Below are 14,902 nucleotides of genomic sequence, written 5' to 3'. Positions count from 1 at the left end.
TAAAAATATTAAAACTTGGCTCAGATGGTATTTTACGACAGCACAACAGAAATATCTGTCCATTTAACCCTTTAAGGACCAGGCATTGCAGACAAAAACTTCCCCAAAAGACCAGAGCATTTTTAGCATTTTTGCCATCACTACATTTAAACAGAAATAGAGCCATTTTTATATTTACCTATCAAAACTATATATTTTTTTAGTAGACAACCCAAAGTATTTCATGCCACCATTTCACTGCCAAATGCAATCAAATTAAAAAAAACGTTAACTTTTTCACAATTTTAGGTTTCTCACTGAAATTATTTACAAACCGCTTGTGCAATCAATAAATATTCTTTATTATATATCCCCATCTTATGGTTATTTGTATAATTACACTTGCATCATTTTTATTTTTTTGTGTCAGAGAAATTTCTTATGTTTTTTCATTTACTTATTTGAATGTATTAGAATTTTGTTATTAAATTGTTTATTCATTTAACTTAATATTCATTTAAATAATATACGTTATTTTTTAAAATATGTCTCCAAAATCCTGAAAATTTGGAAATGAGTGAACAAAAAGTTCAAAGTATGATAGACTCATCTATGGGGAAATGGATGTAAAAAATTACTACGTTATTATCAGAAAGAAGTACTTCCTCTAAGTCTGCAATTAAGAGACATCACCCATCTAGCGCTATACAGGCTAGTAAAAAACTTGTTTCAAAGTCAAAAAATCTCTTATCTGAGACTAACCTTCCCACGGGCAGGGGAAGCAAAAAATTTGCCATAAAGCCCCTTCCTCCCAAAAGGGTAACATTAGGATCTTCTAAGACTAAGTTACCAAATACCAAACTTATGATTAAAGATACCTCTTCCTCAGATATATCATCAGATAATTCTGATCAGGAAAATTATATTTCTGATGATTCTCCTGTTTCTAAGAGACCTAGAAAATGTCTTGCTAAAACTAAACATTTAGAGGTTGAGGTAAATAATTTTATGCTCTGGGTAATCCCAGATTTAATGCAGATACTCTCCATCATCCCAGGTCTGCGGAATAGAGCCCTGAAATTAATATAGCTGAATTTGTTGAATTTCAAGTTAGAAATCCATTAAAGCCAAAGTCAAGAAATAAAATGAGGGCTGAATGCCCCAGACCTCTTTTACATAAAAACAGTAATATTTTCCCTGAGATAGATCCCAAAATTTTGAAGTTCATAGGTTCCCTTGGTTATAAAGTGAAAAAAGGGGTTGATAAACCCTGGAAAAATTGTCAGGACAAATTATTAAACTCTCTAGGACACATTACTAGGGATGGACGAATGTGTAAATTTCCGAATTCGAATGTTAGAACGAATGTTATTACCGAAATTCGAATTATAAATCTGAATATTGATAAGAATGAATATTCTTAAAAATTCTATAATCGAATTCTATTTACAGTTTTCGAATGTCACTTTCGAATTTGAATGTTTATAATTATATTGAATGTTCACATTCGAAATTTCGAATTTAAAGGGACAGTCTACACCAGAATTTTTATTTTTTTAAAAGATAGATAATCCCTTTATTACCCATTCCCCAGTTTTGCATAACCAACACAGTTATAATAATATACTTTTAACCTCTGGGATTATCTTGTATCTAAGCCTCTGCAAACTGCCCCTTTATTTCAGTTCTTTTGACAGACTTGCAGTTTAGCCAATCAGTGCCTGCTCCCAGATAACTTCACGTGCACAAGCACAGTGTTATCTATATGAAATACGTGAACTAACACCCTCTAGTGGTGAAAAACTGTTAAAATGCATTCTGAAAAGAGGTGGCATTCAAGGTCTAAGAAATTAGCATATGAACCTCCTAGGTTAAGCTTTCAACTAAGAATACCAAGAGAACAAAGCAAAATTGGTGATACAAGTAAATTGAAAAAATAATAACCAAATAGTGAAGCCAAAGCTTCAAGATAGAGAAAGTGCGCTAACAAGCTGAAAGTATACACACCATATAAGGAATTGAAGTGAAAATTTAATAAACATATAGAATAAGATACACAAATATATACACTAAAAATAGGGACGTCTCCCTGTAATGTAAATAAAACTAGGAAAAAATCCTAATGAAAAAACAGGTTAAAACCTATAAATGATGAATAATGCAGATACTAATTGATAATCTATGACATAAAAAAGATATAGCATAAAAATGATAATTAAAAGATATGGCATAACAGTGATATCATAAAATAAAACTTAAAAGACAAGCACTAAGTTCATATGTATCAACACAGTGCAGGTGGCCGTATGCAAATGAATGCTGATATTGGAACAGTGGAAAGAAAATAACGGCTTGTACCACAAATAGATACAGTTTACTGTACCGTAAGTCAAGAGAGTGTTCAGAGGGTGTTACAGAGGAGAAGAAATCCTTCGGTCAAGGCTTGGACCGCAGCTGCAGTAACTGCCGTTCCTGGAGATAGAAGTGTGCAAACCTCTGCACATGTGAGTCGGCGTCTGACGTCACAGGCTTCTCATCGGCTCCTCTCAGGGTGTTACTCGCTGCTCCAGCAGCGTAAAGGAAAAGCAGCTGATTGCTGTGTCCTGGTGGGAACTTTCTGTGAAGGCAGACTTGGCTGCTGTAGGTATGTTTAATGATCCAATACAATAGTGGGGCACAAGTTATCCCTCACCTTGGGATATTCAAAGATGCTGGTAACCCGGGTTTAAAGTTGCAGTACAGGCTGTACTGAAATATCCCTTGCTGTTTCAAAGTCACAGTGTCACAAATGCAAGCGACGTGTTTCGCCCTCCCTTGGGCTTTATCAAGATCTTGATAAAGCCCAAGGGAGGGCGAAACACGTCGCTTGCATTTGTGACACTGTGACACTGTGACTTTGAAACAGCAAGGGATATTTCAGTACAGCCTGTACTGCAACTTTAAACCCGGGTTACCAGCATCTTTGAATATCCCAAGGTGAGGGATAACTTGTGCCCCACTATTGTATTGGATCATTAAACATACCTACAGCAGCCAAGTCTGCCTTCACAGAAAGTTCCCACCAGGACACAGCAATCAGCTGCTTTTCCTTTACGCTGCTGGAGCAGCGAGTAACACCCTGAGAGGAGCCGATGAGAAGCCTGTGACGTCAGACGCCGACTCACATGTGCAGAGGTTTGCACACTTCTATCTCCAGGACCGGCAGTTACTGCAGCTGCGGTCCAAGCCTTAACCGAAGGATTTCTTCTCCTCGGTAACACCCTCTGAACACTCTCTTGACTTACGGTACAGTAAACTGTATCTATTTGTGGTACAAGCCGTTATTTTCTTTCCACTGTTCCAATATCGGCATTCATTTGCATACGGCCACCTGCACTGTGTTGATACATATGAACTTGGTGCTTGTCTTTTAAGTTTTATTTTATGATATCACTGTTATGCCATATCTTTTAATTATCATTTTTATGCTATATCTTTTTTATGTCATAGATTATCAATTAGTATCTGCATTATTCATCATTTATAGGTTTTAACCTGTTTTTTCATTAGGATTTTTTCCTAGTTTTATTTACATTACAGGGAGACGTCCCTATTTTTAGTGTATATATTTGTGTATCTTATTCTATATGTTTATTAAATTTTCACTTCAATTCCTTATATGGTGTGTATACTTTCAGCTTGTTAGCGCACTTTCTCTATCTTGAAGCTTTGGCTTCACTATTTGGTTATTAACTTGTATTTGATACATACAGAGATTGTATCTTTAGAGTAGTGTTTAGCAATACCTTCCTTTAGCGCGCACTAATCCACCCAATTTGATTTGTTTAAATTGAAAAATTGTTTAAAATTACATGCTCTATCTGAATCATGAAAGTTTATTTTGGCCTAGACTGTCCCTTTAACATTCTATTTAACAAATACTATTCAGAAGTTCAATAGTTCATGTGGTAGAGAGGGTATCTAGTAAATTGATACATAATAGATACAAATATATAATTTTGAATGTTTTTATATAGAATATTGCATAATTTGAATATTACATTTAAAGAAAGCATTAGAAATACTATTACAAGCATATAAATTCGAATTTTTCGATTTCGAATATTGCATAATTCGAATATTACATTTAAAGAAAGCATTAGAAATACTATTACAAGCATATAAATTCAAAATTTTCTAATTCGAATATTGCATAATTCGAATATTCAAAAGCAAAAAATAATAATTTGAATATTACATTTAAAGAAAGCATTAGAAATACAATTACAAATATAAATTCAAATTTTTCGAAATGAATATTTTCGAATCGTGAAATTCAAAACCGAACATTCAAAAATCGAATGTTAGAATGTTATGTAAACATTCGAAATTCGATTCGAACGAACAAATGTGTTAAAATTCATTTCATTTTTCAAATGTTGCGAAACATTCGCCCATCCCTACCCATTACCAGATTAGTAGAATTATCTGACAATGCTGTAGTTGATAATGAATTACTTGACCCTAATACAGTTAGAGAGTGGGTCTATCACATTTTAAGTTTTGTTGGAAACACTAATGTCTCTATGATAATTGAAAGGCGTAAGAATATTCTACGCAAGATTAACTATAAAATGACTGATTCTGCAACTAACAAACTTCAGTCTGATGAAGATGGACTCCTTTTTTGGGGATCCATTTCTTAAGATCTTATTAAGTATGCAAATACCTTTTCTACTTTAAATAAAGTCAAAACATCTTTCAAAAAGATATTTCAGAATAATTTCTCTGACAGTGCCGGGAGAATTAGAGGTCGATTTCCTGGCCGAACGTCTTTTCTCTAAACCTCAATTTGCAAATGCCCAATCACAACAATTCAACAATCAAAGTTCGGTAAACCAGAGACAGTTTCAAGGACTCCTTCAATCAATTTTTCCCATTCAGAGCCGCCTGTGGAACCAAAGAAATTTCCGTTTCAGAGGGAGATCCCGTTTTCCACAAGGTAATTCTTCCAAAATGTTCTTTCCCTTTTCCCCCTCATATAGTTGGTGGAAGAATCCTTCAATTTGCAAAGAATTGGACTTTCATTGCTCAAGACCAATGGGTAATTCAATCCACTTTAGGAGTCCTCATAGATTTCCACCTCTCTTCCAATTCAAATAGATACTCCCAACCCAATTAATTTTTCAAAGTCAGATCCAACCCTGGTTCAGGAGGAGATTCAAAATCTTTTTACAAAAAAAACGCTATTGTCCAGGTTCCTTTTCCCCCAGATTTATTTCTCAGCAACCTATTTCTGGTGAAAAAGAAAAACGGGCAGTTTCGTCCTGTCAAAAATTTAAGAATGTTAAATTCATTTGTGGTGAATCGCCATTTCAAAATGGAAGGTATCCATCTTTTAAGAGAGTGTTTAATAGACAATGATTGGTTGGTTCGTTTAGACCACTCGGATGCTTATCTTTCAGTCCCAATTCATCAATCCCACTGGAAATTTCTAGCATTTATGTGGAAAGACCAATTTTGGAGCTTTACTCGTCTTCCTTTTGGCCTTTCCTCTGCCCCTTGGATTTTTCCCAAACTCTTAAAACCGGTAATATACTGGTTAAGAATGAAAGGAATTCGGATTATAATTTATCTAGACTATGTTCTTATCATAAACCAGAGTTTTCTTTTTTTTTAAATCATTTATCAACCACCATTTCTCTATTAGAGAATCTAGGTTTCATTGTCAACAAAGAAAAATATAATCTCTTATATTCCTGGGATTTCAGATAAATACTTTGAATTCAACTCTCAGTCTTCCTCTTTAGAAATTAAAGAATATCAAGAAGGAGATCTCAAAAACCCTCTCAAAACAATTTGTGTCCATCAGAACAATAGCCAGGATAGTAGGGTTACTTTCATCCTCTATTCAGGCTATTTTCCCAGCCCCTTTACATTACAGAGAACTCCAAAGATTAAAAATGTATAATTTACAACAGAGTTTCTTACAGCCATATGATTCCTCTTTCAAAAAAAGAACTTCTCTGGTGGCTTTCAAACATGGAAGCCTGGAACGATTTTCGGAAAATCTCCGGATCTGGTGATAGAATCAGATGCGAGCGGTTCCGGATGGGGTGCTTGTTGCGGCCCTTGTATCACCGAAGGAAAATGGTCTCATGGGTAAAAGGAACTTCACATAAATTGTCTGTAGCTTTTAGCAGGTTCTTATGCTATCAAAATATTTCTAAAATTTTCTTCCCCAGTGTCCATTCTCCTCCGCATGGACAATGTGTCAGCAGTTCATTACCTGAATTGTCTAGGAGGTACGAAATCCAGAAATCTTTCGCTTATAGCAAAGGATTTCATTTATTTCTGTTTAGACAAAAACATTTCAATCAAGGCAGAGTACATTCCTGGTCTTTCAAGCCTTTCAGCGGATTGGGGATCTCGCTATTTGAGGGATGCAAGCGACTGGAGGTTAAATCGAAATGTTTTTCTTTCTCTTCAAAATTTGAGAGGTCCTTTTTTTATAGATTTATTTGCCTCTCGATTGAGCTTCCAATTGCTCCAGTACTTCAGTTGGTGTCCAGATCCAGAAGCCAAAGCAATAGACGCCTTCCTTCAAACTTGGCCTCTTCAAGGATCTTACGCTTTCCCTCCTTTTTCTATGATTGCGAGAACAATTTCGATTTTGCTAATAACTCCCCTTCTGGCCAACTCAACCTTGGTTCCCTTCTCTTCTGGAACTGTCTTACCTTCCTACTCTTCTTCTTCCTCACTTTCAAAATCTTCTTCTAAATCCAGACGGAGAATTCCATCCTCTAATATTATCTCACTCTCTTAATCTAGTAGCATGGATTATTTCGGGGGGCCTTTCCCTCTCAACGCCCTTTCTGAGAGAGCTAAAAACCTCATCAGAAATTCCATCGCTCCTGGTACACGTAAAAGCTATAATGTAGCTTGGTCTAAATGGTCTAGCTGGTGTTTACAAAGGAATATCGATCCCTTTACAGCTGATATCTGCCATGTAGTTAATTTCTTATCTTCCTTATTTGATTCGGGTCTCACTTATAGATCCATTAATGTTTCTCGTTCCGTTATTTCGGCTTTTCATTCTTTGGTTAATAATTCCCCTATTAATCAACATCCCCTTATTTGTAAGACTTTAACGTCCCCCGGTTCCTAAATACACTTTCTTTTGGGATGTAGATCTAATTTTTTCCCTTTTTAAATCTTGGCCTTCTAATCATTTATTAAATTTATAACAATTATCAGCTAAATTAGCTACCCTTTTATGTCTTATTTCCTTTAGAAGAGTTTCTGATGTTCAATACTCTCCTGAAGAAATTACTTTTCTTCTGTCTCGTAGAACTAAAACTTTATCTTCTTCTATATTTTATCCATATTTACCTTCTGAACCTAATTTATATGCTGCCCAATGTTTATGAATCCAAAATCTTATCCTTTAGAAAACATTCCTCTTCTCAATTATTAATTTCTTTTGTCTCTCCCTTTGCTCCTGTTTCCTCTACTTCTATTGCAAGATGGGTTAAATGGGTTATGAAAGAAGCTAAAATTGATTTATCTTTTTCTGCTAATTCTGTCAGAGGTTCTGCAGCTTCTAAAGCATTTTTGAAATCTGCTCCTCTTCAACAAATTTTGAATGCTGCAGATTGGTCATCTGATTCTATTTTTAAGCAATTTTATTTCAAACCCATTCAACACGCTACTTTTTATTTATTTTGTTAAGAAAGCTTTAAACTACCAAAATATAAAGTCTCTGTGCTTGTAATAAAATTCCGATTATCCTAGCTTTGTGAAGGAATAATCTAGATTTTATTAAAGACACAGAGACGAATATTTTCCCTCCCTATAATGTTTATATAATATGTATTATTTTAGCACCAGTTTAATGAAAATCTTCTTCGAGAGGAAGGATTCCTACCTGATATTCTTCAATCAACTTCTCTGAGTGTTCCTTCATGGAGGAAAAACATTTTCTTCGTATTTACAGTTTCAAGAGTTTTTTCCTGCCAGAGTGGTTTTACAAGTTTTTAAGATTCTTATTCTGGATTCGGTTCTACTGTTTTATGTTCTTATGTATTTCTAAAATATCCTAATTTTTTCTTCAATTCACCAGCATCGGCAAGAAAGAGGATGTGGTGTTTTGCATTGGACAGTTTATTGTGTTTATTGTCTCTATTGTATTATACTGGTTTTACTGTCTGATTTTTTTTAAATTGTAACTACCCTGTGTTAGTTCAACTTTTATGTATTTATTATCTTTCTGTCATTATACTTTTAAACGCTGCATTAATAGTAAAAGAAAGAGTTAGCAAAATATGTCTCTGTGCTTGTAATAAAATCGAAAGTTGATGTCAGCAGCAAACGCGGAAGTGAAATGGGCAAGGTTGTAGTTACGCTGGAGGGAACGTGTTATGAAACAGAGTGCATATCATGGCTGTTTCATAATATTGATACACACGTCTTTTCCAACCCAGTAAATGTTATGTCGAACCTTTATGGACTCCATGATTTACTATGGACTCTAAATCGTATGCTGTTTTCTTTTGTGCTTACGTACTTGAGCGCAAGAAAATAAATATAAAATATAGGCCTAGCTATACTATTCTCAATATTAGCAGGGTGGTGCCATCTTAGTATAGTGATTGCTATAAATAATTATTTCTTCACAACCTCTCTTAAAAGGACAATAAACACATTGATATGTAAAATGTTTAGTTATGTGTAATGAAACAAGTTTGAAATATAATTTAATTATTCATTTTGCTCTCCTTTCATGCAATTTAGCTCTAAAAAATTAAGCAATTTCTGATTCTCAGAACTTAAAATGCACCCTAATGACATCTCAATGGTAACCCTGCTAAATATATGTTCCTATCAAAAAAGTGAAAATAATGCACTTTAGACTAACTTTATTACAGTGGCTAGCCCTGTCTGTGGACTAAAGCCCAGATTGGCTCCTCCAAATAAGGCAAATGGTAGAGTTTGGCTATTGAAAAATACATGCATTAAAAGGATCATAATTTGTTTTAAAAACATTAAAACTTGGCTCAGATGGTATTTTACAAAAACATAACAGAAATATCTTGTAATTACAAGGAGTTTACTGTCCATTTAACCCCTTAAGGACCGGGCATTTTAGACAAAAACTTCCCCAAAAGACCAGAGCATTTTTAGCATTTTTGCCGTCACTACATTTAAACAGAAATAGAGCCTTTTTTATATTTACCTATCAAAACTATATATTTTTTTTAGTAGACAACCCAAAGTATTGATCTAGGCCCATTTTGGTATATTTCACCATTTTACTGCCAAATGCAATCAAATTAAAAAAACGTTAACTTTTTCACAATTTTAGGTTTCTCACTGAAATTATTTACAAACATCTTGTGCAATCATGGCACAAATGGTTGCAAATGCTTTTCTGGGATCCCTTTTGTTCAGAAATAGCAGACATATATGTCTTTGGCATTGCTTTTTGGTCATTAGAAGGCCGCTAAATGCCACTGCGCACCACACATAAAACTCATAACTACTGACTTTTAAATGCGTTAGGACTCTTGACGGGGTAGGGTGTACTGCTCACTTTTTGGCCTCCCAGGACAGACTCCTAATACCGGCGCTATGGAAGTCCCATAGAAAAAAGACTTTACAAAATTTACGTGTCGTTTTGCGGTAAGGCCAAAAAAGTGTGCAGGGCCCCTAAACCTGCAAGACTCATAATACCAGTGGTAGGGAAAAAGCAGCGTTAGGACCTGTTAACACTGCTTTTTCACCCTACCGGACAACTCGTAATCTAGCCGTATGATAGTTTAAAATATAGTTTATACCTACAACTGATATGTTGATATAATAGATCTACGTTACTAACCACAAGCTTACGGCTAGTTTACGAGTTTTGCGGTAAGGTGAAAAAGCAGCGTTAAACAGGTCCTAACGCTGCTTTTTTTCGCCCGCTGGTATTACGAGTCTTGCAGGTTTAGGGGCACCGCACACTTTTTTGGCCTTACCGCAAACCAACTTACGCAAATTGCATATAGTCTTTTTTCAATGAGAAAAAGTCCCAACCAGAATGCGACAAATTTTCAGGAGAGCTAGAGTATAATGTCAAGGTATATGTGAAGATTTATATATATATTATTTAATATATATTTGTCTGTCAGCACCAAATGATTAATTCATTTATAAGACATTAAATGCTTTGGCTGACCAAAGTACAATCCTCCCCCACTCAGCATTCAAAATTACAATGCATCCAGGTGAGAATAAAGAAATGAAGCATTTGGTCAGTTAATGAAAACTGGTTTTAAAATCCAGGAAAGTAATAATTAACATTTACTTGATGATCAATTGTTAGACCACCAACCTCTGTTGTAGACAAGGTTCTGCACTATTTCCTGATAAGCTAACATATTATGCGATAACAGACAGTTACTTCAAAGAGGGAGCATCTATTTCATTGCCTGGATTACAAGGACCCCATACAGTGAATAGAGACGTAAATGTCTAAAACTTTTCATTTAAAGCCTAATGAGATGCTCACAATTTCAAGGAAATGGAAATTAGCATGATGGAGCCTCAAAAGTACATGCCCATATATGGTCTTCCTGCCAAGGCGAGGAGCCGATCCGTCTGTGAGAATGTTTGAAAATACAAACATCTTCAAGGAATTGTAGCTTTTAACAACTACCTGTTAAATGATCCACTGTGAGCTGTGTACACATCTTACACAGCCATATGTCCATGCTGTATTTGAATTAATACATTCTAGACAATGAAAGTGGCCAGGCAGAGACAAATAACATTCATATTTGCTGAGATTGATAAATATTGCAAATAGATATATGAATGTTTAACTTTTCTAACAATTATTTCTTAAGGCATCTAGTAAGTACACAGATAATTGGCATTTGAATTCTCTGTGTAACATAAAGAGAATAAAAATAAAGAATAAATAAATCTTGCAAAAGAAATTATCTATATAATCTTCATATAAAGGAATACTCAAATATTCAAACAACAATTTCAAAATAAGTATCTATATAAATAAATGTTAGACTAATTCCAAAATAATATCTGTCCTTTATTTTTCAGATAAGATGCCCATTGAATGGTAGCCATGAACATGGATCTGTGTGTTACATTTTTTTTTATTGGGAATGTGAAACATGCTGTATTTGTATGAATATATATATCAGGATTTTAAATGCTATCATTTTGGAATAGTTAGCAGTATAAATTACTTTGATATAATATAATGTTAAAAATATATTGTGTTTGGTATTGGAGTAATCAGAAAATTGACATGATGATATCCTGTCTGGAATTCAGGTTATAAATGATTAATGCAAGAGATTATGATGGTTTAAATAATCATTTTTATAGGATATTTGGAATGTAGCAATGAGTGATGGTGGGACTATATCTGTTTGTTTGTCATGCTGCCCCTGGTGTTGCGATGCAAGAATTACAGCCAAAAGATAATTGGTTGTTAACAAAGATGCATTTCCCTAGCAACCATACATTTCCAAAATGAACCAATAAGAAGGGACAAGGTTCCAAAGGGCCTCCCATATTCTCACCTATGATTAGACAATATAAGCTGGAATGCAAGATGACAAAGGAGGCTGCTGATTTTGCTAAACTGACTGATAACTGGTTGCGTGGGAGACAGTCAAGACCCTAAGCAAATTGGGCCATACCTTCCTTATCCATTGCAAAGACACTTATTTTCATATGAGGTGGGACAAACAAGTTTTGAAGCTGAATATCATTTTGGTAAAGTATAAAAAGGTTGCTAAATATAGGTAAATATTTAAAACAAAATAGATTTAAAGAGCATATTTATATTTTAGATTCATATTCATAGTCCTGGATAGTTTTAAGCTTGTCTGTTGTATGCTAAGTAATTCATCTTTGCAAATATAGATATATATCTTAGAATTGGTTTTAATTGTAGATAACTAAGAATTTATTTCAGCTTAGACAAATTAGCATACAAATTGGTTGTTTGCACAAATAATAGATACTATTTTGATGCTTTACATTAGAATTGTATTAGAATCAATTGTGGCTATATATGCTGATTGTACTGCTTGAATGTTAGTAGCTAATATCTTGGGATCTCATTGTGTTAATTGAATGTTAGTGGCTCAGATTCTTGTATATCTTATTGTGGTATTTTAAATGCAACTCTGATTTGATAGACTATTGTGAATAAGGTAACTTTTATGATCTGTGCATAGCATATTTTAATAATTCAAACGTGTATAATATTGATTCATATCTGGCTTTCTACAAATATATTTCAATGTGTTTATAAATATTAACTAATAAAAAAAGAATTTAGGAAATTTATATTAATTTTATGGTTTTGGTATATGTGTTTTTATTGGGGTTTATTTTAAAGAATAATTATTAAATATATTGTGTTATAACCCAACCATATACTGACAATAAAGTATAAAATATCCATTTATTATTCAAGTAGTAAAATCATAAGGCTTACAGCATACAGGACTCAGAACAGCTGCCGCGTTTCCTGCCTCAACGGCACTTCATCAGAGCTGTTGTACAGGTGTGTTTCGTGAGTATTTAGTGTGTCAGGACCTAATATCTAACCAATAAGATCCCTTCTAATATAATTCCTTCACAATTCAAAGAATCAATACAGAGCAAATTAATACAGAATATACACACAACATACATTTAATAATATCATATTATCAAAGAGGAACAGAGTATAAGTTATATGATAGAACAATTAAACATTATGGTGAGTACACGAAGAATCGGTTATTTACAGTGTGAAGTAGAGAAACAGAAAAAACAACAATCAGGCATAAGCAAACATATAGAACCTCATGTCATGAAACATATAAATGGTAAGATGTAATTTAACCCATTAGGACATATTAAGAGAGGATATAATCCTAATGCGTTGAATAGTATATCTAAAGAAGTTTCTGTCATGGATAGAAAGTTTTTGTTAGTTGATAAATCTAAACAAATAAATATGACAGAGAATATTAATTTCATAACAACATACAGTAATCAATATAATGATGTTTCTTTTTAAAGACACGATGAGTCCACGGATTTCATCCTTACTTGTGGGATTACTCCTCCTGGTCAGCAGGAGGAGGCAAAGAGCACCCCAGCACAGCTGTATATAAAGCTCCTCCCAGGATGGATAACTGGGAGGCAGATTTTCTGAGCAGGCGTGGGAACTCCATCTGGAAATATTCTCCAAACTGATTCTCAAATGGGGTCGTCCGGAGTTGGATCTTATGACATCTCGTCAGAATGCCAAGCTCCCGAGATACGGGTCCAGGTCCAGGGACCCCCAGGCCGAGCTGATAGATGCCTTGGCAGTTCCTTGGTCCTTCAGCCTAGCATACCTATTCCCCCCATTTTCTCTTCTTCCCCGGGTTATTGCTCAAATCAAACAGGAGTAGGCATCAGTGATCCTCATCGCTCCTGCGTGGCTTCGCAGGATCTGGTATTCCCTGATTCAGTCATAGATACCTTAATTCAGGCTCATAAGCCGGTAACTAGGAAGATTTACCATAAGATATGGCGCAAATATCTTTATTGGTGTGAATCCAAGGGCTACTCATGGAGTAGAGTTAGGATTCCCAGGATTTTGTCCTTTCTCCAAGAAGGATTGGAGAAGGGGTTATCGGCGAGTTCCCTAAAGGGTCAGATCTCTGCCTTGTCTATTTTGTTGCACAAGCATCTGGCAGATGTACCAGATATTTAATCTTTTTTTCAGGCTTTGATTAGAATCAGGCCTGTGTTTAAACCAATTGCTTCTCCGTGGAGTTTGAATTTAGTTCTTAAAGTTCTTCAAGGGGTTCCGTTTGAACCGATGCATTCCACAGATAGTAAGTTATTATCTTGGAAAGTTTTGTTTCTTGTTGCCATTTCTTCTGCTCGAAGAGTGTCTGAACTTTCGGCATTACAATATAATTCTCCTTACCTTATTTTCATTCGGATAAGGTGGTTTTACGTACTAAACTTGGTTTTCTTCCTAAAGTTGTTTCAGACAAGAACATTAATCAGGAGATTGTTGTTCCTTCCTTGTGTCCTAATCCTTCTTCTCAGAAGGAACGCCTGCTACACAATTTGGATGTAGTCCATGCTTTAAAGTTTTACTTACAAGCAACTAAGGACTTTCGTCAATCGTCTTCTTTATTTCTCATTTTTTCGGGGAAACGTAAGGGTCAGAAAGCTACGACTACCCCTCTTTCTTTTTAACTGAAGAGTATCGTTTTGCATATGAGACTGCTGGACAGCAGCCTCCTGAAAAAAATACGGCTCATTCCACTAGAGCTGTTGCTTCCTCATGGGCATTCAAAAATGATGCTTCTGTTGAACAGATTTGCAAGGCTGCAACTTGGTCCTCTCTTCACACTTTTTCTAAATTTTACAAATTTGATACCTTTGCCTCGGCTGAGGCTGTTTTTGAGATTACCAATGCTGGAAAGGGATAAAGGCCTGTGTTTAAACCAATTGCTTCTCCGTGGAGTTTGAATTTAGTTCTTAAAGTTCTTCAAGGGGTTCCGTTTGAACCGATGCATTCCACAGATAGTAAGTTATTATCTTGGAAAGTTTTGTTTCTTGTTGCCATTTCTTCTGCTCGAAGAGTGTCTGAACTTTCGGCATTACAATATAATTCTCCTTACCTTATTTTCATTCGGATAAGGTGGTTTTACGTACTAAACTTGGTTTTCTTCCTAAAGTTGTTTCAGACAAGAACATTAATCAGGAGATTGTTGTTCCTTCCTTGTGTCCTAATCCTTCTTCTCAGAAGGAACGCCTGCTACACAATTTGGATGTAGTCCATGCTTTAAAGTTTTACTTACAAGCAACTAAGGACTTTCGTCAATCGTCTTCTTTATTTCTCATTTTTTCGGGGAAACGTAAGGGTCAGAAA

Source organism: Bombina bombina, chromosome 1 (genome assembly GCF_027579735.1).
Source record: "Bombina bombina isolate aBomBom1 chromosome 1, aBomBom1.pri, whole genome shotgun sequence".
NCBI classification, from domain to species: Eukaryota; Metazoa; Chordata; class Amphibia; order Anura; family Bombinatoridae; genus Bombina; species Bombina bombina.
Note: the sequence above shows the minus strand (reverse complement) of the source record.